The sequence below is a fragment of the Myxine glutinosa genome, chromosome 4 (assembly GCF_964187855.1).
Source record: "Myxine glutinosa chromosome 4, kmMyxGlut1.1, whole genome shotgun sequence".
Lineage (NCBI taxonomy): Eukaryota > Metazoa > Chordata > Myxini > Myxiniformes > Myxinidae > Myxine > Myxine glutinosa.
Window position 1 is genome coordinate 46,317,384 of NC_136264.1, and position 23,792 is coordinate 46,341,175.

Below are 23,792 nucleotides of genomic sequence, written 5' to 3' on the forward strand. Positions count from 1 at the left end.
AGAACCTTGATTGTAGTACACTAACAACGTTCTGTCGAATCAATCCATTGTTTACGAGTTTAAAAAAATGGCTGCAATGTCAAATATACCACTAAGTGAAAATGAAACAAGTCTATACAGGTGTGATGATTAATTAAGACAGATGACACACTCCAAAGTGAATGATTTGTTTAGACCCAAAACATTCCCCTGATGGAAGACATGTTTGACACAATGCGCATATATTTTTTTCTGCAATCTTTTTTGTAATGGATTTTGTTTTTATAGCATTTCAAGCATTCACACCTTGAATTATCATGGACACACCATGCAGGATGTGCAGAACAAGATCACCTTGGCCTGATGTGAATTCGGTTCGCACACTGAGTCCCTGAACCCAGAATATACGAGTACTTAGCGGGTAAGCTTCCTGTATACTGTTGTAAAAACGAAGAAAATACATGATTATCTAACAAATATGTAGCCATTGTATTGGGTACTGTACTCTTTTGATGGGTATCTAGGTTATAAACGCCCACGACTTAAATGCAAATATGTGAGGTAGCTCCGTTGCTTTTCAATCGGATGGCTTTGAAGAGCAGCGCCCACCTGCCTGTACCTCACCTGCATGGCAATTTTCAATCTGAGTCAAATGCTCAGGGTAATAAATCCATGAGCAGACAAGTCAGAGGCAAGCTCTCTACAAACTGAGTGCTCCTGCCATCCCTCGTGCGCTTAATACACCGACCCTTCCTTCGAGTTGTCTTATCCAATATGAATCAGTCTCCACTTCGTTTCCAAGATTTTACTGGATCAGATGCATTCAACCATCCTCATCCCAAAATGCAAGCTTGTAGTTACGTTCACTATGTTAACAAATATAATTTCGTTCAAAATTTTGGGAGATTAGCAAACCTGTACATTTTTGGAATCAACAGAGCATGGAGAATCCAAAAATCAATGGTGGCATTTGCACAGACGCCTGCATGGCCGCCATTTTGGATTTCAAAATGGCTGCCATAAAATACATATTTTGCGCGATCTCGGCTTCTAGTCAACCTAGAAACTTAATTAAATATGCAAATCCTATGTTTTCTGGGTCAAGGAATCCAATAAAGGCCTCAAAATAGTGCGCAGGATTATAGAAAAGCAACAAACAAAGGAAATTGAAAACCATTGTCTTTATATTTGTAATATAACTCTATTACATAATACATGGTATTGCAAGTCCTTTGAAGTTATAGGTATGGGTTTATAAAGCAAGAAAGCAGCCTTGTTAGTATCAGATTGAACTATAAGTCCCATACACATGATCTACTAGGTCTATATCGTTCAGGAATATGCTGAATAGGCAGAATATTTTTTGTATCACTCACATCTGGAAAGTCCTAAAAGTGAAGCAAGTGTTAGGATTAGAAGTCTAATGATCCCACCAATGGTTTTCTTGACCCAGAAAATATAGGATTAGCATATTTAAATAAGATTATAGGTTGACTAGAAGCCGAGATAGCGCAAATTATGTATTTTATGGCGGCCATTTTGAAAAATCCAAAATGGCAGCCATGCAGGTGTCTACGCAAATGCCAACATTAATTTTTGGATTCCTCATGCTCTGAGTATTCCAAAAATGTATAGTTTTGCTAATCTCCAAAAATTTTGAACGAAAAAACATAGTGAACCTGACTATTGTGAAAATCCAAAAATTGTACGAAGGTGCACCAAGCCAGAATTTTTATCTCCGCAACCGAAGATTCTGTCTGTTTGTCTGTTTGTCCCCCATCTGTCTGTTTGTTTATCTGTGAACAGGATATTTCAAAAAGTTGTGGACGAATTCGAATGAAACTTGGTGGAAAGGTTGGGTATGTGACACAGACGAAAATATTCGAATTTGGTGAACATCCAGATCCAGATATGGATCTGAGAATTTTTAAAGCGATTCTTCACCATTGAGAGATTGGGGCACAAAAAAAAAAGATAGCAGGATATCTCAAAAAGGTACGGACGAATTCGGACGAAACTTGGTGGAAAGGTTGGGTGTGTGACAAGGAAGAATTGACTCAATTTTGGTGAAGATTCGAATACGAATCCAGATACGATAGTTTTTTGTTTTTTTTCAGTGATTCTTCACCATGAAGATATGGGGCCAAAAACGATATATAGCATGATATTTCAATTGTGGACGACTTGTGACAAAACTGGGTGGTTGAGTTGGTTAGGCGACAAGAACAAGCCAAATAGATTTTGGTTCAGGTTCGAATCCAGATCTGGTCGATCAGTGGGATACAAAAGGATACAAAACGTAAACTGCTCAGCCTGACAGGGGTATGCGCTCTACCGAGTGCCGTTCTAGTTCTGTTATTGCTGTAATACTCGAGCTTAATTAACCTAATTGCCTGAGATAGGAATATTAGCAGGGGTAGGGAGGAAATAGATAAACTTTTATGTGAGAACATTTTCAGGGGTGGTGCCCTCAGAATGTAGCTTTAACTTGTTTAAAATGTCTTTGAATGTGTGGCCCGCGAGGTGCTAAGGAATTTTCGTTCTGGCCCACGATCAAAAATATTTGAGGACCCCTGGTCTAGATGGAGTAATTTTGTCCATGTATTGATATACGGAAGGGTGTTGAAATTGCCAAAAAGGCGATTTGTGTTCAGTATATAATTAAATTGAAATAAAGTAAAGATTTTAAAGGTTGTAGAAATTTTTTTTTTGGGGGGGGGGGGGGGGGATGTTTATTGCCGTTGATGCACCCTCTTTTACACCACCTTATTTAAAATGTTAAATTAGTTATTTGTGCCTGTTGTTTATGTCCTTTATGATGTTCTTTAAACCGTAAGTTTCCTGTTTGGAGTTATTTTCAATTTTGTTTGACTGCCAGACAAGCAAACAGAAAAAGTATTGAAGCGGCTTCGCCACTTAAAAATTACCTTACTCCTCTCTGCGCATGTGCTCTCGGGATGAAATGCCATACAATTTGCCAAATTCAGAGTCAAAGTACTGCTAAACTTCAGGTTTATGTTCTTTTTCCATGGATTTTGTCTCGATTTTTATCACCGCAGCCCACGTCATCATACTAAAATACACCATTTGGTGTCCATCTGATGAATTTTTGACCCCAATACATTCTGTTGTTACTTATCCAATCTCAACCAAACTTTACAGGATGGCGAAAGGTTACACAATGAAGGTTGTAGCACATTCATTTGTCTCCCCTCCCCAAGGGGGTTTTCTCCCCCAAGCTGGTTTTCCCTACCATTGCCCTCAATGGGGTTGCATGTTGAGGTGTATATCCATGTTAAGTTAGCTTTATCGTGGCGTTTTTCCAAGGCCGCTTCGAATAACAAAACTAACGATAATAGCCGGCGAAGACGGTGTTGTGAATGAACGCGTACGTATTATGTTGAAAAGCCAGATGTTGCTGGATCCTTTGAGAATTTCGACGCTTTGACGCACCAAATCACACCATGGAGGCCGCCATCTTGCGGATGTGGAAGTATGCATAAACAATTGCGAAAACGTTCAATAGGAGTTTGTTTCACCCATCTTTTTTGATTCACAATGTTATGTTGAAAAGCCAGATTTTTCAGGATCCTTTGAGAATCTCGAAGCTTTGATGCACCAAATCGCTCCATGGAGGCCGCCATCTTGCAGATGCGGAAGTATGCATAAACAATTGCGAAAAAGTTGAATAGGAGTTTGTTTCACCCGTCTTTTTTTATTCACAATCTTATGTTGAAAAGCCAGATTTTGCAGGATCATTGAGAATTTCGAAGCTTTGATGCACCAAATCGCTCCATGGAGGCCGCCATCTTGCGGATGTGGAAGTATGCATATACATTTGCGAAAAAGTTCAATAGGAGTTTCTTTCACCCGTCTTTTTTTGATTCACAATCTTATGTTGAAAAGCCAGATTTGCAGGATCCTTTGGGAATTTCGAAGCTTTGACGCACCAAATCGCTCCATGGAGGCCGCTATCTTGCGGATGCGGAAGTATGCATAAAAAATTGCGAAGAGTTCAATAGGCGCCCGCGGAACTACGTAACTTCCGGTTAGTGCACCCTTCGCGACAACAGTCGTGACTCTGGGGCATTTTCGAAATTTTTCTCTTCTTTAGTGGTGGACCTAAAAAGCCGAATTAGGCTTCAATCCCATGCTCCCATGCTCAGTAGGTTTGTTGGATTTATGATGTTGTCCTGCACCTACCGGTATAAGCGGTTTACATAAAAAAGAAAGCTCGGTTTGATTAACGACAGTCACACATTGCCGTTGAAACGGCGCCATCGTCTGATCTGTCGGCACCGATCTTACTGCAAGCTAACTTCTTCTGGTGGAGGAAGCCACAGTGCCCGGAGAGAACCAGCCCTGACAGCGACTGAAGTTAGAAGACGACACACATACTGTGAGAACGTATGTTAAGCCCAGTTAAAATTTCTTCAAATAGGCCCTAAGCTAGCACATCGTATAGTTCCTTCCTTAAGCTTCTTGTGACATTTATTGTATGTAGGTATTGGGGAGGACTGTCTGCTCTTCTCTTTTACCAAGTATTACCAGGTAGGACAAAGGGGGGCATTAAGCTCCAGGCGGCATTAGGCTCCACTACATTGTAAATGCATTATATTTACCTTCAAGATTTACAATGTAGTGGAGCCTAATGCCCCCTGGAGCTTAATGCCCCCCTTTGCCCTACAGTACCTACTACACCTACCTACTACCAACTACCTAACCTCCTTATGCCATAGTGATGGGTAAAATAGTGGCAAGAGGCTTTGGCTTCGCCGGCTCATTGCGGCTTTGCAGTAGGGTACTAGTAGCATAATATTAATGGTATTACCAAACAATATTAATACCATTAATATCCCACCTCCCCAAGGTGTTTTTCCTCCTTGAACAAACATCGAGTCAACGTTTATAAATAGCTTATCATGGCGTTTTCGTGGGAGCTATGGCCTCAACCAGAAGTAAAAATATTATAAACCACAAACAGATATGATTAGCTTTTTAAACAGTCGCTAATGCTCTTTATAACATTAAACAAAGAAATTTGGAGATATCCTGACATCCGTGAGGTAAGTTTTACTTACAGAACAGAGAGAAGATCTACTGTGCTCTATATACACCACAATGGTTGGGTAATAACATGATCCTTCCTGGCCCTAACATGGCGTTTTTCGTGATTGCCTTTTGAAACTCGCTCCTGCTGTTCAACAAGAAATTGAAAGGGAGGAAGTCTGGGTTGTGCTCATTTACCAAGCAGCTAGCTAGCGCTTGCCAAACCAGCCATTCCTTAACAGTTTTGAATGGAGTGTTTGCTCTAACGCTGAAACCACTTGGCAATCTCTTCACAAGAAACTTGGTAAATGGAAACACACCCAATTTTCTTGAAGCCCGACCATAGATTGAATGTAATCTATATACCCCAAAGAGAAATGACCTTTCCTGCCGCTCCCGTAGTGAGCGGGTGTACTAGTATCTTAAATACATCAACTCTGGTGTGAGGGGGTAGAATTTTACATGACCGGATGCTTTGGAAGGATTTATATTTGTGTTAGTAATTATGTAGGGCAGCCCAACCTTTTAATGAGTGGAAACCACAGGATAGAGTGTCTCACTCTCAGTGACACTGCATAAGGATTTGGACACTTAAGAGGACGAAAAGGCAAGAGGGTGAGAGCCTCTTACCCAAGTCATCCGCTTTGGGTGTGAAGTGAATGGCGATGAGGGTTGAGAAGAAACTAAAGGTGGGTTTTCACGGGACATGCGAACGGTTCGCGAAGGATGCAAATGTCGAAAAAATGGCAAAGTCCAACATTCGTATTTTAGGCTCCAAAAGTTCACCAAACATGCGTGGGGGTTCGGAAGCGTCGTCAATTGTTCGGTAACAGTTCGCATCCTGTTTCAAACATTTTTGAAATACCCGCCGAACAAAAAACGACTCCTGCGAACAATTGACGACGCTTCCGAACCCCCGCGCATGTTTGGCGAACTTTTGGAGCCTAAAATACGAATGTTGGACTTTGCCATTTTTTCGACATTCGCATCCTTCGCGAACCGTTCGCGTGTCCCGTGAAAACCCACCTTAAGGATGGAAAGGGATGGTATGTCTCAACCATGGTGAATATGAGACTTGATAAACAAGCTGCAATACATGTCCCCTACCAAAGTTCAAAGTGCCATAACTCTTCAAAAATGATCGAATATGCAAATTTATGCACGGTTGATGCTGGTTTTCAAACTTGATCTGAGGTATGCTGAGACACATGTGTGTCACGCCTCGCCTCGTTGATAAGCCCCCAAGGTCGCTCCGTGGAGCGGCCTGCACATATGCACTGTGTGAATTATATAATTACCAACTCACGGTCTGAGGTACTGGCGATTCAAGAGATATCCATTTTTTAAAATATTTTCGTTTAATTAACGATATCTGCCAAACCACGTGCCCTATCGCAAATTCCAAAATGACATTTTAGTAGACTGACATGCTGAACAGATCTGTGAAGTTTCCTCTCCAATGGATCAAAAATGAGGGAGGAGCTTGGTTTTAAAGGTTCATGCTTAAAAACGTCATAACTCTGAAACCATGTGATGCATGACGTCATGCTCGCTGACCTTTTTGTCCGTCATGTGTATGCGATTCTGCCTGCAAAGTTTGGCCTCGATCTGTTCAGCCGTTGTAGAGAAAAAGGGGTTTTCGTGTTTTCACGAAAAACAATATGGCGGCCGAACCACGTGACCTGTGACGTCATAATTACCATTAAAATATTCTACAGACCGAGTCCCTCCTATGGTGAAAATTTGATCTCAATTGGTCCTATTATTGCAGAGAAAATCTTTTTTAAAGGAAATTAAAATTTAAAATGGCACTGAGTTAAGGATCATCAGAATTACCAAAGTTCAAAATGCCATAACTTTGTCAAAAATGATCGAAACGTCGTGAAGTTCGAACTCGATCTGTAACTTATCATGAGGAAACTATGTGCCAAGTTTGAAATCATTAGCATTAAGAGTTTAGAAAAAAAGTCCGGAAAACTGTTCTTTGCGTGACGGACTGACAGACTGACGGACTGACAGACGGACTGACGGAGGGACGGCGTGCAAACCTATTGTCCCCTCCGGTGTACACCGGTAGGGGACTAATAAGGTATGAATGCTAACGAGGCCTTTTGGCAATGCACTATGTATGTTTTCAGTGACTCTATTCTGCTCGAGGGGCACTTTTAACCTGAAGTTGTCAGCAGAAAATCTGTAATTCAAATAGTATTTTAGGTGACCTTGACCTTTTGACCTAAAAACAATCAGTTTCTATCATTTTAATGGTGAACCAATTCAGTGACCGAATATGCGAATTATTGAAATTTCAGGTCAATCGGATGAAAATTTACGATTTAATGTGACTGACATTTGAGCTTCTGACCAAATTATGAATTTGTCTTCTCCATACAACAACAGACATTTTAAGGCCATTTTCCCTGCTAGAGCGGGGGTTAGCCTTGCGGGCCCCATGACAATCTTCTCCATTTCGCCCCATTTTCTACATCTCCCCTTGTTAACCCCCTTGCCCGCATTTATTCTTCCACCACCTATAGCCAAGTCTTTCTCAGTCTTCCGCGTCCCCGACTTCCTTCTACATTAATTTCCATCGCTCTTCTCACCCAGTCACTTTCATCCTTCCTCAACACATGACCAAACCATCCCAACCTGTTTCTCTTCACAGCATCCATCACAGGCTCTATTCCCATCATCTTTCGCAATTCATCATTTGTCTTCCTCTCTCTCAACGATACTCCGCACATCCACCGAACCATTCACATTTCCACCCTTCGTTGCTGCTCTACGTTCATTACCAATGTCTCGCTCCCATAAATCATAACACTTCTCACACATGCAGCATACACCTTTCCCTTCAGCTTCAACGACACTCCCCTCCTCGTCAGCATGCCACTCAGTTCCCGAAACTTCTTCCATGCACATCTCACTCTCGCAACCATTGGCGAGTCTGATCCACCTTCTCCATTCAGCATGTCTCCTAGGTAGCAAAACAAATTCACACCTTCTAGCTTCACGCCGTCTCCAAGATCCAACTCAACATTTCCTCCACCTGCAGCTCCCTCTGTGCACACCTTACACTTGAATGTAGCTGCCACACTGGTTAATGACCCTCTCAGACCACTACATTTTTGATGAACCCACTCAGCACATTGTACATTGAATGGAGTTCACTCCAACACCCTTCCTGGACACAGCACATGGCCACTTCCCAGTTGTTTCCACCTCACCACATGCTTTACCACTTGCCATCACCTTTGTCTTTCCGATATTCACCTGCAGACCTTTTGCCTCCATTCATTCCTTCCACTTGTTCATCTTCTCCTTCAATCCATCCATATTCTCCCCAATGAACACCAGATCATCTGCATACAACAACTCCCACGGTATACCCTCCTTTAGATTCTGATCCAGCACCTCCATCACAGCTACAAATAGGCGGAGACATAATGCCGTCCCCTGATGTGCTCCCACCTTCACCTTAAACTCACCACTGTTCCCGTACTTCGTCCTTATAGCTGTGCGCGCTCTCGCATACATTGCCATCACTACTCGATTCAACCATTCCTCCACTCCTAATTTCCTCAATGTCCATGTCACGACTTCACATGGAACCCTATCGAATGCTTTCTCCAGATCAACAAACCCAAGAAACAACTTCTTCCTCTTCTCCTGAAACTGCCTTACAATAAAAAGCGTGTCTGTCGTTCTCCTCCCTGGCATAAATCGAAACTGCATTTCGTCGATCTTCACTTTCTTCCTTATCCTCTTCTCCAACACCCTTTCCAATACCTTCATTCCATGCTCTAATAAGTTTATCGCTCTATACGAGCCACAGTCCAGAACGTCATCTTTCCCCTTGTGTAGAGGGACGAGAGTACTCATTTCCCAATCCACTGGAATGCGGCCTTCTTTCACCACCAGATTACAGATCTCTGCCACCCTCTTCACACCCCAACTTCCCGCTGCCTTCAACATATCTCCCACAACTCCCGTCGGCCCTCCCACTTTTCCACTCACCATTTATTTTATCGCTTCCTCAACTTCCTTCTCAGTTATCTTCTCTGCCAGTCCTAAAACTGGGTTACTCTCTATGTTGCTGTCCTATTCCTTCTCTGCATTCAACAGCATTTCCATATATCTCTTCCATATTCCTTTAATCCCATCTGGGTCCACAACGATTTGTCCCACTTCATCCTTCAAGCATCTCACCCCCATCACATCGCACTTCTCTTTCGCTATCTGCTTTGCAATCCTGAATACTGCTTACTGACCCTCTTCCGAATCAAAGCGTTCTCCGAACATTTTCCTATATGCCTCCTGCACCTTTGCTACCTCTTTCTTTGCAGCCTTCTTGGCTGCCTTATAACTTTCATGCTCTGCCTTTTCTGCCACCGTACCCTTCGCCTTCTGCCACTCCTTGTTCTTCTTCCTCTTCTCGTCATGCCTCTTTCCAACTTCATCATCCCACCACCATGTTTCCGAGTGCCTCGTTGGTCCTTTTGTCCATCCACATACCTCACCAACGGCCCTCAATAGACTATCTTTCATTGACATCCAACCACTTTCAAGCTCAACTACATCATCCTCTACCATACTCAGCCTCTCTTTTAATCACTCCCTCACTGTCACTTCTTTCAACCTCCACACCTTCATTCTCGGTTGGTACTTCACCCGCCGAGCTCTCCTCACACCCGCCGAGCTCTCTTCACCCTTTTGTCACAGACAACCAAGTGGTGCTGTCAAACAACCTCCTCTCCTGGGATCACCTTTGTGTCCAAGAGGTGCCCCCTATCTCGCCTACGCACCATCAGGTAGTCATCTTCTCCATAGTGTCATAATAAAGGTTTGTTGAAAGTTTGATGACAAAGCTCAAATAGCAAATTAAAATTTCAGGTCAATTGGATGGAAATTGATGATTTTAGGTGATGCTGACATTTGACCTTTTGACAAAATTCTTAGTTTGACATCTACATATTCTCATAACAAAGCTTTGTTGAGAATTTTATGACAAAAGCTCAAATGGTAAAAAAGTTAACAGCCCGGACAGAAACACAGACTTTATTGCAAAACCCCATCTCCTTCTATGTGGGTGACGGGCTAATTAGACTCATGGAAATATAGGTCATATGAGAAATGCCCATGGATGAGAGGTGTCGAGTTCCTACCATTTTCTGTTCATATATCTGAGTGGTGGCAGTCGATATAACAGTTATAACACACATACATACAGTACAAACGGACACTTCTCCTTTCACCAACAGATGCACAAATGTTGTGTAATTCATCTTGTGGCCTCTGAATCAAGCAAAAATATCTACATATATATTCTCCATAGGTGAAGCGTCTGTCCGGGGATGTGGCTACATCCGGTCTGGGAGGGGCTTCAAAACAAATATCCACCATTTTCTTTCCTCGCATTTATTTGAGGCCTGTTTTGTTAGGCCCGTGGTGTCTTGCTCTCTCTCACAGTTTTATTTCAACTCTAATTCAATATATGATTTCATTTTTCACAGTCGCTTACATGGTTTTCGACTCAGTTGCAAAAAACGGGAATAATATCCGATGAAAGTTTCCATTTATAGAACAAAATGCATTTTCAAAGGCCGACAACATAAGTCTTTATCTCGACTGTAATTCACGATCTGATTTCATTTTTATCGATGGTTTTAGTCTCGGTTTCAGCAATAATTGAGAAAATTCACGCACACACGGGAAATTGCCGAGATATATTAATTACAACAACAACAACTAGAACTGCCACTTTATAACTGCGGGCAGTGATGAATGATTTACTCCGCCTTGCCGCTTCCACACAACCCCACTTTCATCGGACATGCTTTGATACAACCCCCCTTCGATACAACCCCGATACACCCCCACACCCCCACACACACACCCCCCCAACCCCCCCCCCCCCCCACACACACACCCACACCCCCCCCCCCACACCCCCCCATCCCCCACACACACACCACACACACACATCCAACCCCCCCTCCTCCACATACACACATGAACCCCCCCCTCCACACACACACACACACACACACACACACACACACACACACACACACACACACACACACACACACACACACACACACACACACACGTCCCTGCACGCATGGATATTTTACATCAGTAAGAATTCACTTTGAAAATGCGATCAATTTAAAATATTCGATTTTGAATAACTTCGTCATTTTTCATCAGATTTCCACCAAATAAAGGTTACCATTGCTTGCAGATACCTCTCTTTCTCTCTAAAAGTGAAGACAGGATGAACTTCAGAGCTATAATAAAGCCGAGGTGGCGGAGAGTTTTACAATGTTATTTTCCAATGTAAATGACAATATAGCATAGTTTTACGAAAATTCATCAGAATTTGCCCAGATTTGTTGCATTCGAATGTTAACACCCTCTAGCGACTGCTAAATCCGAAGAGGTGGTTATGTCACATGGCCTGGTGAGAAAAAATGTTGCGGTTCTTCTTCTTCATGCAATAACAACTTATAGCTTCCAGACCGTACATCCAATCATCTTGAAATTTTGCACAGGTGTTCGGGTTGATGAGGTCTAGAAGGCATTAAAAATTCAGGTCGATCATTGTAGTGGTTCAAGAGTTAGAAGCTTTTTAGGATTTTCCTTCCATTATTTATTGTGGCCAAACCATGTGACTTATCAAAACATCTCAAGTAACATTAAACATCCCCCCATGAGGAACATTTGTATAAAGTTTCCACTTGATATCTTCACAAATTATGGAGGAGATACCATTTCTAGTTTATGTTTAAAAACGTCATAACTCTGAAACCATGTGACGTTTGATGTCATGCTCCCTGTCTTTTTTGTCGTCATGGGTATGCGATTATGCATGCCAAGGTTGGGCTCAATCTGTTCAGGCGTTTTGGAAAAAATGGGATTTTAGTGGTTTTTTTCAGACTTTTCACTCAAAACAATATGGCGGCCGAACCATGTGACATATGACTTCGAAATTTTTTGCATTCTGAGTTTTTTTTTAACTAAGCATCTGGGAAAAAAATATCATTTTCGGGGGAGAAAAAATTGTGTTTGACGAATTCTAACCTCTTAACGTTAGCATTTTTAATATACTCAATAAACATGTTTTTTGTTCCCATTGCAGAGTTCTTTAGAATGAGCCATTACTCAAATGTTTCCATTCAGCCGTTCCAGAGATATAGAGGGGAAAAGTTGAAGGTGTTTTACAAGATGGCGCCCATACGACGTAACCTATGACGTCATAATTAGCAGAAAAAATTCTAGGAGGCGATCTGATCATTTGATGAAAATTTCCTGTCAATCCGACCAACGGTGGCTGAGAACATTAATTTTAAAATTTTTGGAGGTGCAAAATAGGGCGGAAGAATAATAATAAAAACTTTGGGAATAATAATAGGTTACTCTCCATTTCATGGAATTCTAACCTCTTGTGTTTGGCGAATTCTAACCATTTCATGGAGAGTAAACCTCATTACAACATTTTGATTACAACAACTCACTAACCAAGCAATGTCTCTTTCGTTCGGAACGATTGTACACCGCCCAAAGAAGATTTTTTTCTCGAGGAAATAAAATCGCGAAATCTGAAAAAAAAATTTTTTTTGGTTTTCGCACGAGTTTTCAAAGCTGAATCAATCGTGTGCACATCCAGGATTAATAAAGAAACTCCATTTCACGTTTTTTCATCGCGTTTTTTTGTCAGGTTCTTGGTGTGAGTTGCTCTCGACGTCAGAATATGCTCCATATACGTCGTGTGCATCCTAGCTGTCTTTAGCTCAAGGTTACGTTTTGTGGGGCATGTGGGTGGTCATTCCTGCTTATTTATGTCAGCGCTGTCTCAATGAGTTGCATGAGGGTTATTTGTAACTGCCATTTTTAAAATTAATAAAAGGATGAGGGAACAGAACGAGACACCAATGAACGTCGTGATCCTCTCCCACTCCCCCGTGTGTGACTCTCCTCCCTCCCCTCCGTGAATTTGTGACCCACCCACCCCCCCCTTGTGGCCCCCCCTCCCCATTGTGTGTCCCCCCCTCCCCCATGTGTAACCCACCCCGCCCACCTTGTGTAACCCCCCCCCCACCCCCATGGGCGATCCACCCCGCCCCCCATGGGTGATCCACCCCCCCCCCACCATGGGTGATCCACTCCCCCTTTGGGTGACCCACTCCCCTGTGTGCAGTGTGTGTATGTGTATATACAGACTTGGCATTTAATATGGAGTATTTTTTTTGTGGGGGTGAACTTACTTTTCAAGATGTCTTAGAACCAAAAGTTCATTGGAATTATGTTGAAATTATTCTAGATTTTGTTAATGTGACCTTTAAAAGAAACAAAAACCACATTTGACATTTCGAAACAAATAAATTGATCCTTGAAAGTGATGTAAACTGATATTGAACTCAATTCATGGACAGTACTGTGTTAAACTTCTGTACGTTTTCCAGAAGTATCTCTTTATTTTGTACATTAGCCAAAATTTGTTTTAACAAAAACAAAAGTTAAATTATGAATGGGATTACGGACAGTAAAATTACAGTTCAGTACTTCGTGTAACCCCCACGAGCATTCAGGAGAGCACGTACACGTTGAGGCATGCTGTTCACGAGATTTGCCAAGGTTTGGACAGGAATCGCTTGCCATGCAGTAACAATAGTCTGCTGCAATTCACGCACAGAGGTAGGCTGCTGGTCCAAGTTGTCGTTTTGACGCGTTAATTCTGCCCACAAGTTCTCTATCGGATTCCTATCTGGGGACATGGCAGGCCACTCCATATGCTCGACACCACGGTCAGCAAGAAAGTGTTGGATCATGCGAGCACGATGAGGCCGTGCATTGTCATCTTGGAAGACAAAGTTTCCTCGAAAGGCTGCACGAGCAAATGGAAGCAATGTTTTTTCCAGAATGGCCCTGTACTTGAACTGGTTCAGGTTTCCATTCAGAACAACTAGGTCAGTTTTGCCCCCTGCATGAAAAGCAGTCCAAACGGTCACCCCACCACCTCCAGCCTGGACTCTTGGCATTATACAATCTATGTTTTTTTTTTTTTTTTTTTTTTTTTTTGTATACAAGATCGAGGCTCGTGAAAGAGCGAACATTAATCACACAGAAAGACAAACCGACACATAAAACATATAACATCGGGAGCGGTAGACAAGATGGGGAGAGAGGGGGAAGGACACAAACACAACATTTGAGAGCAGGGACCGAGAGACATGGAGACATCGAGAGATCTGAGAGAGGGCGAGGGCTTTGGGGGGGGGGGGGGGGCATGGGAAGGGGGCGGTGGGAGAGGTATAAAACATATGGACACTGCCAGGACTTCCAGGAAAGAAGTTGGAATTTCAAACAAGGTGGATCTGGGGTGAATTAGCGGGGGTAGAAAAGATCAAGGTTTTGGATGGGGGAAGATAAGAGATGGCGGTGAACAGCTGTTTTAAAGACCTGGAGGGAGGAGTGGGATTGAAGGGAGTGAGGGAGTTTGTTCCAGAGGCGGGAGAAAAGAGGAATGAAAGAGTGAAGGTGAGCAGAGAGCCGAGATTTCGGCAGTTTAACCATCAGAGGGTTGCTGGCAGATCTTGTGCGACCTGTAGGAATATTTGGGGGACAGAGCACAGAGAGAGCTGGGGGTGCAAGGCCGGAGAGGAGTCGGTAGAAGACAGAAAGACCACCTACCTGCCTGCGGTGAGTGAGTGAAAGGCCCTCAGAGATAGCTTCATCGCGGGAGATTCCAATAATTCTGAAAGCTTTGGTTTCAACAGCGTGAAGCCGAGCTAGGTGTGAGGCAGGAGCACCGGCCCATAGGGGAGAACAGTATTCCATTGAGCTGCGGATGAAAGCCTTGTATGTGGTGAGGAGCTCAGGTGTACCGAGGAAGGACTTCGCACGACGGAGGATGCCCAGTCGGCGACTGGCTTTGGAGGCCAGTTTGGAAATGTGGTTTTCCCAAGAAAGATCATGGCAGATAGTGAGACCCAAAATCTTGAGCGACAGAACTTCTTGGAGAGGATTGTTGAGAAAGTAGATGGGAGGGTTGTCCAGTCGATCTTTTCGGAGAGACATAGTAAGAGTGTGAGATTTGTCAGGATTGAAAGACATGTTCCACTTGTTTGACCAGTCTGTGATTTTGTCCAGGTCTTCAGAGAGTGAGGAGGCAGCAGACTGCCGATCTGAGGGAAGAGGAATGGAGCGGCAGAGAGTGGAGTCATCAGCAAAGAGATAGAGAGGATTTTCGAGAGAGTCAGAGAGATCATTGATGAAGACCAGAAAAAGCACGGGGCCCAGAACACTGCCTTGGGGAACTCCAGCCTGAACAGGAAGAGGAGATGAGAGAAACCCATTCAGGGCCACACGTTGACGACGACTAGAGAGGAAGTCCGCCAGCCATGCGTGGAGATTTCCATGGATACCAAAGGAGGAGAGTTTGGTGAGCAGAGCGGGGTGCCAGACCGTGTCGAAGGCACGTGATATGTCGAGGGAGACAGCTCTAATTTCCTGTTTGGCATTGAGGACCTCCATCCATTGTTGAGACAGCAGAAGCAGCATGTCCAGAGTAGAGTGACCTGGTCTGAAACCAAATTGATGATCAGAGATCAAGCCATTGGAGAAGAGGAAAGATTTCATATCCGAAGCAATGATGGATTCCATGACTTTGCTGATAATTGGGAGAAGGCTGATTGGTCTGTAGTTGCTAGGATCTGTTTTTGCACCTTTTTTGTGCAAAGCGGTTATGTTGGCTGATTTCCAAGCAGATGGCAGTTGACCTTGAGCAAAAGAGAGGGTGAAGAGAACAGAGAGAGGGTGAGATGTTGTAGGCTTCATGCACTTGTCTGCGCACTCAGACGCGGCCATCTTGACGATAGACCAGAAATCTCGACTCGTCACTGAAGATCTCGTGATTCCAGTGTCCTGGCTGCCATTGACGGTGCTCTCTGGCCCACTGCAATCGGCGCTGGGGGAGTTGTCTGGTCAGGCGTGGCTTTCTCAGGGGATGCCTGGCATGATAGCCTGCTTGAACCAGTCGTTGGGTGACTAGCCCTCTGGATACAGGCACATTTGTCAGTTGCTGCCACTCAGCGCTAAGCCGATTAGCTGACTTGGTACGGCCATTGGGGACTAACTGGTGCAGCTGGCCATCATCCCTCCTTGTGGTTCTGTGGGGACGTCCTGGCCTCGGTATTGGAGTAGGGACACCCCTCTGAGCATTTCGTTTCAGGATCTTTGACACCTGACCTTGAGTGATGCCATACTGCCGAGCAATAGCACGCTGTTTCATGCCGTAATTTCGTAAAGCCACCACTTCCATGACAAACAGCATTGTCGAGTTGACGGACCATCTCCACAGGAAGCGGCAATAACTTTTGGAGACGTGCAGCCGTTGTTTTCCACGAATACAGAACACAACAACCCTTGTATACCCGACTGTGAAGCCAATCATCAAATGCACCTGTCCGTACATTTTGCCACGCCACCTGTGATATAATCCTGTTGTGACTTCTTGCTGCAACAGACAATCAGTGACATGGTTCTTTTAACAAATAAATCACCAAAGTGGAAAAGAAACTCACCAGATTGATATACTGAGTTAAGAAAGTAAACCCAATTCAAGAAAAAAAAAAATTCCATATTAAATGCCAAGTCTGTATATATATATATATATATATATATATATATATATATATATATATATATATATATATATATATATATATATATATATATATATATATATACATATATATATATATACATATATATATATATATATATATATATATATATATATATATTGTTGCGGATCTCAACGTCAGCCCTTTTTCCCTTACCACGGGGGGATTAATCCCCTTGTCTATGACTGACCGACGTGAGTCCTGAAGCTGCCCAGCTCCCTCCGGAGAGGCAGGTGAGCAACCTCGTTTGAGACCATGGACAAGATGTTATTTGCAGAGCGGATGGCAGCCCGTGGCTCGAACCGTTAACAGAACTAGACCCGATTCTTAGTCGTTGGCCAAATCATGCCACAGGTATTCAATGAGGGAAAAGACAAGGACGAATGGATGTGAAGGAAAGAAGGCAAGGTAGGAAGAACAAATATAATTTATTACTAATATTTACAGGACCAAAGAAACCAAGGAAGAGGGAAAAACACGAAAATAATTTACAGAAGAAGCAGACGACACAGTGCAAATACTAGCTTACCTACACAAGCTTACTTAAACCCCAGGACAAGACACACAAAACAGACGACAATCAGACTTACACAAATGGGGAATGAAGGCAGGAACGAATGGCTGGAAGGGGAGGAAGGTTCAGCTGGAGCTTGCTCCCGCAAGGGGACGTCGGGCTCGACCTCGACGGCCACCGATGCCACCGCAGTCTGGTTCCCGCGTAGCAGCGGGTTGAAGCTGCGTGTCACAGGGGGGCTGGACTACGGTGGTCTCACTTGCGGTGGTCCCAAAGCTGCGGTTGGTTCAGCTGCGATGGACTCAAAGCTGCGGTTGGTTCAAATGTGCATCCCAGCTCCTCCTCAACTGGACTCCGGTGGACTGCTCACTCATCTCTCTTGGACTCAGGTGGGGGCGTCGCGTGACGGGTTATATAGCCCCACACCCTGGAACGTTCGCGAAACTGCCCGATCGTTCGCTCTCCGCCCTCTCAAGCCAAACCCCTCATCTTGTTTGGTTGATCGGGGCTGGTTCACTCCTCCCTCTGATGACGAGGTGGGGCCACACCCTTCTTCCCCGAGTTGACCGCGTGTTCAATGGAGGGCGAATGCAGTTGGCAATCCGAATGGCGATGGTGATGCCAATAACCCCACCCAAAGTTACTGGCATTTTGAAGATGCCATGGGGGCGTCGGAGGGATCCTATCTTATTTCAATTCGGTGCAATGCAGAGTCAACTAGTGGGAAACAGAGCCTTAAACTACATAGAATAAGAAATAACTATTGGAAGGTTCTATGGTGGCCTACGTGCTTGTTCATGGACTAGCTACAGTGCACTCATTTCAATAAACAGCCAATTAAAGGGGAAATGTACATAGGAAATTTTAATACTAAATTTACAAAGTGAAGGTTCTAAGAACCGTAACACAGCACCCTCATTCCTCACGGCACGTCTCGGGCCGCCAAAACTTTAACTTAATGTGGCACGTAGGTGTAGTTCCCTCTACAATTAACCTGACCCTGAGTGCGACAGTTTTAAAACACAAATAGGTATGTCCCTCTGCTGCATTGCACCCTGCCTAACAGATTCACGCCCACAGGATAACCAAATTGCGGAATTGTTTTCAAACTAAACATGAACGGTGGGGAGTATTATTTACAAGTGATGCTACTTGGTCTATTTACAAAACGCAACCCAGGACCTGCGATTGTTCTTTTTTTGGGGGGGAGACAGCCTGCGCTGCATCGACGCACCAGCACCAATAAAGAGCACCATAAAGCACCAGTACGCACCGGAGTGCACAGTCACCATAGTTATAAAAAACAAACAAACCCCTGCTGGTGGTCTTTCTCTTCGGCTCACTCTGCGGGCCGTTGTCGTTCTTGATGTTGCCTTTCTTGTTCTTCTTGCTGGCGGCCTATTTGCACATAAAAAAGCACAGAACATGTCCATTTTTTTTTATGGCCCACAGGGGCCGACTATGGGTGTTTCACCTGTATGGCATAGGTGCCACGTTACCGAGGTCCGCAAGCAAGATCTTCCTCTGGCCAACCTGGCCGGTTCCAGCAGAGGGGCCATGCCCCAACCCGTGGGGTCCATGAGTGGTGCCCAGGCACAGACATGTGGTCCATAAGTGGTGCATCGATGCAGGCAGCTGGTTGCGGGGATTCGGGCACACAACTGCGACACCTGTGCACTTTTCCCTCGGCACACAAAGACCATGGTCCATGAGTGGGGAAGGAAGACAAAGCAGGGTTAGCGGGGTGCAAGGGCGCAAGAGTACACATCAACACAAGGTAATGCAGAGGTGAGGTGCGCAGGAGAGAGAGCCAAGAAAGCTCGTCCCTACCGTACGCCCCCCCCCTGTCACCCAATCTACCCTTGCCCCTACCCCGTATTTACACAATCTACACACTTACCAATTCGTCACTAATGTCACGTCTTCCCCATATTTCCCCTACTCCAAATTCGTCACAATCCCACTAATCCAAATTTGCCATCACCAATTCATCATCAATCCTCATAAGGAGGGAGAGATGGAACATCAGCACAATGTCACACCCACGTCATGATGCATCTCACATTCCAAACATTTGCACAGAAAAATAAAAACAACAAACCATGGCATGGTGTGGAGCACCGTCGTCACCTCAGGTGAGTGGATATAGATGGTGCGAGGAGATTCCAATCCTATCTACCTTCTAAATGACATTAACACACTTTGCACTACCCGGGGTCTTTCCCTGCCAATCCATTGGCAATCTTACTCTATGCAGTTTTAAGAACCAAATTCCCATTGACCAAACTGTGGTGCTTCATCAATTTGGGGTCTCACTCCCCCGATTCAACTCCCTGTGCCTTTGCACAATTTCAGGACGGGGTCGTGTGGCTCTCCCAGCAGGTCTAGCCACCTGCACACCTCCACCACTGCAGTTGCCTCCGAGCTTACCTGCTCCTTACCCTAACCTAGCTAACTTGGGAAGGCCCTCTGGCGCTCTCCCCACTCGGTGCCCTCTCTGGCACTGGGCTACCCGGGTCCGTCCTCTGGATCCTCGGGCCCCATCCACAACTCTAACGGCTTCCAGAGCCCACCTGCGGCCTCACCTGGCCGACATCCTAACAGTGGCCGAGTGCCCATTTAACTACACACACTAACAGGCCACACGCCCAGTCATTTCCACGACACTAATGCACCCATCCAAACACCATTCTTCCACACGCACCACAGATGCTAATATCCAACCACAATTTACCTACTCCCTCTACCTAACTCTTAAACTACCCTCCCCGGGTATTCGTGATGGGGCCCATCCTCCCCATACACACCTTCGCACCATCCACTCCACTCCACAGTTTCCACCATACTCACTCCATACCATCCATTCCATACTCCATATATTCCAGACTATTTATTCCATACAACCATGCTCACCTGTATTGGCACACCTGTGCAATCACTCCTACTGGTGCTTCCTGCACCCTCCTTCCTCCCAGGCTCATTTGCTCAACACAACACTCAATGACTATTACTCACTCATACACTGCTCCATACACCTGTTCACTTGCACACCTGTGCAATCACACCTGGTGCCTCCTACACCCTCCTTCCTCCCAGGCTTCTTCAATCATTCAATACAATGCACAACCACAATTATTCCTCATACGCTGCTCCATACACTTCCACGCTCAATACAACTCACAAACACCTCACTCACTTTTCACAATACACTTCCGAATACAATTTCAATTCTCAAACACACGGCATCATCTGATCTACCTGGTGCCCTGCTAAAACTCGCGCTTCCCCGTCGCCCCTTACATTATTGCGCTCCCTCGTCATTATCATCCATTCTAACCTCTCTATGTCCCCGACTACCTGTCCAGTGTCGCTACTTAAATCTACAGTTACCTATGGTCATCTCTAGGTCCCTATACATTATCCTAACCCTCCCTCGGCGAGCTTACACTGCCATAGACCCCATAAAACTATAGCTCATGTGCCCCATTGTGTGAGGGATGGCAGAGTTGCCATCCCATCACATCGGACATCTCCCACTATCAATTTGGCCCACCAATTCCAGCCAATCAAAAATTTGCCAATCACTAATAATCATTTGCCAACCATCAAATTTTGCCAATCCTATTCACTATTCCAAAATTTCGAATCCAAAACACTATCATCATCACAGTCCACTATATCTGAGCCTCGGTGCGTCGTTACATCATTAAAACTCGGCCTCGCAAAGCCGAGCAATGAATGCGGGTGGTTTGGTCGCCTGCAGGTTGAATCCGTCCGGCATTCAGTTCAAGGGAGGCGGTTTGGTCGGGCCGAGATTCCACGGACCATCTCGGCGCGGCACATTCCGGTCCCCGGCCCGATGGCTCAATCTCGCCCGGTCGGGACCCCGCCCCCGCCAGGGGGCATCCCTCCGTTTCCTCCTACCTGCCCTTGAACCGGACTAGTCGCCTTGCCCGGCCAGGCCCGGACTCGACTGTACGGGGCGGGGCCAGGCCCGAATCGGCAACGACGCTTCGAAGAGAAGCGACGCAACACCGATCCGCTTCGGGCCTCGCATCTAACAAAGTGCACCGCGCCCCGAGTGCTCGCGTCGGCTAACCGTTGCCCTAAACGCTGCCCCATTTAACGTCGATGCCTTACTTGCATACGTGACCCTTTTCACATTCACAAAACCCGGTGTCTCGGCGGCTCCAGTGCATCCCACACACTCCGTCCATTCCACCACCGCACTCCCTGTTACACACCACACCTCTCGCGCACACTCACCGTTCGCACACTTCCTTAACGCACCTCGCGCACCGTCTTGCGCACTCTCCCTCGGTACGTACTACGTACCACTCACCATGGGCGTGCACTCTCGCATCCACCCACTCACGCGCTTCAATGGGCTGTCCCACACCCGCGCCACAACCAACTCAGGTGTGCTTTCTCGCACACTCTCGCCGTTCATCCCAAACGTGCATTCTCGCACCCGCTCCACCACCAACTCACTCTCCGGGTCACTCTCACCCTCGCACGTACACTTTGTATCGCTCTCACTCCCTGTGTCACACCCCGTACACCCCGACGTGCATTCCCGCTCGCACTCGGTTTCACACTCACGCTTTGTAACACGCTCATTCCCCGATGCATACTTTTTTCCACAAGCGCGCCATTTCCACTCACACCACTCACAGGGGACCCTTCACCAACGCCCGGATGCTTTCTCGATCCCAAGCGTGCGAAAATTCTTTCTGCGCCAAACATCCTCCTGCAAAATCTCCCCGCACAACATACAGCACGACTCACCTTTGGGATCCTCTTCTCCACGCGCACCTGCAAATCTTTATAAGGATTAGCAAGTACAGCATCAGGATGTGTATTCAGACTTTGTACATTATCCATTCCCTCCTCCAACTGTTGCTCTTCCAAGTCTGTTGTCTCTACAATTTCAACTATACCCATTATTTCTTTGTTAACCTCGACGACCGTTGGCTTTAATAAAATTCCCTCTACCTCAGCAGTCGCCGGCTTTTCCATACGCCAGTTCGCGATCTCTACACCCGTCATTTTACCCGCTCTTTCCTCCACCTCGCTCAACCAGCACTCTCGACCCGCTTTACCTCGTCGTGCACCCCTGGGACCTGCTCGCTCAACATGCGATCCATGGTCTCCCCACATTTTTGTGCGCTCTCCCCACATTTTTGTGTGCGGTCACCCATTCTGTCCCCAACTTTGCCGATTCGCTCCAATTTGCTTCCCAGCCTCCCGATTCGATTTCCCATATTACTTAACCCGTCTCTCAATTGCTCACTGGTTCCCCCTCGCTTCGTCCCTCATTGCCCACAATTGCTCACTGGTACCCCTTGCTTCGTCCCTTATTGCTCCCATTTGGTCTCCCAATTTCTCACTATCAGCCCTCAATTCTGCCCTTAATTTGTCCCCCTCTATTCTCAGCATCGCGGTGAATTGCGCCACGAAGTCCCCCACATCAAAGCCCGCTGGTAGTGGTACAGCGGGCGCGGCTACCACGCGCTCGTGCGAGGTGCCATTTTGTGCGCCTGAAACCTCGTGCGCGAGGGCGCCATTTTGTGCACCTCCCACCTCATGTGAGGCACCGCCATCTCATGTGCCTGATACCCCCGCAACCACATCCTCCTTGCTCTCCTCCTCCATTATTACTTCCACCTCCTCCATGGGGTCCTGGATCACTTCTACCCCTTCTAACTCTCCCACCGGCACCCGATCGCCTTGATTATCCATGGCACGATTTTTAATTTGGAATATAAAATAAAATTTTGGGCCACTCGTAATTTTGAGTGTGTTAAGCGCACTTCAGGTCCGAATCTCGCCCCTGACACCAATTGTTGCGGATCTCAACGTCGGCCCTTTTTCCCTTACCACGGGGGGATTAATCCCCTTGTCAATGACTGACCGACGTGAGTCCTGAAGCTGCCCAGCTCCCTCCGGAGAGGCAGGTGAGCAAACTCGTTCGAGACCGTGGACAAGATGTTATTTGCCGAGCGGATGGCAGCCCGCGGCTCGAACCGTTAACAGAACTAGACCCTATTCTTAGTCGTTGGCCAAATCGTGCCACAGGTGTTCAATGAGGGAAAAGACAAGGACGAATGGATGTGAAGGAAAGAAGGCAAGGTAGGAAGAACAAATATAATTTATTACTAATATTTACAGGACCAAAGAAACCAAGGAAGAGGGAAAAATACGAAAATAATTTACAGAAGAAGAAGACGACACAGTGCAAATACTAGCTTACCTACACAAGCTTACTTAAACCCCAGGACAAGACACACAAAACAGACGACAATCATACTTACACAAATGGGGAATGAAGGCAGGAACGAATGGCTGGAAGGGGAGGAAGGTTCAGCTGGAGCTTGCTCCCGCACGAGACGTCGGGCTCGACCTCGATGGCCACCGATGGCCACCGATGCCACCGCAGTCTGGTTCCCACGTAGCAGCGGGTCGAAGCTGCGTGTCACAGGGGGGCTGGACTACTGTGGTCTCACTTGCGGTGGTCCCAAAGCTGCGGTTGGTTCAGCTGCGGTGGACTCAAAGCTGCGGTT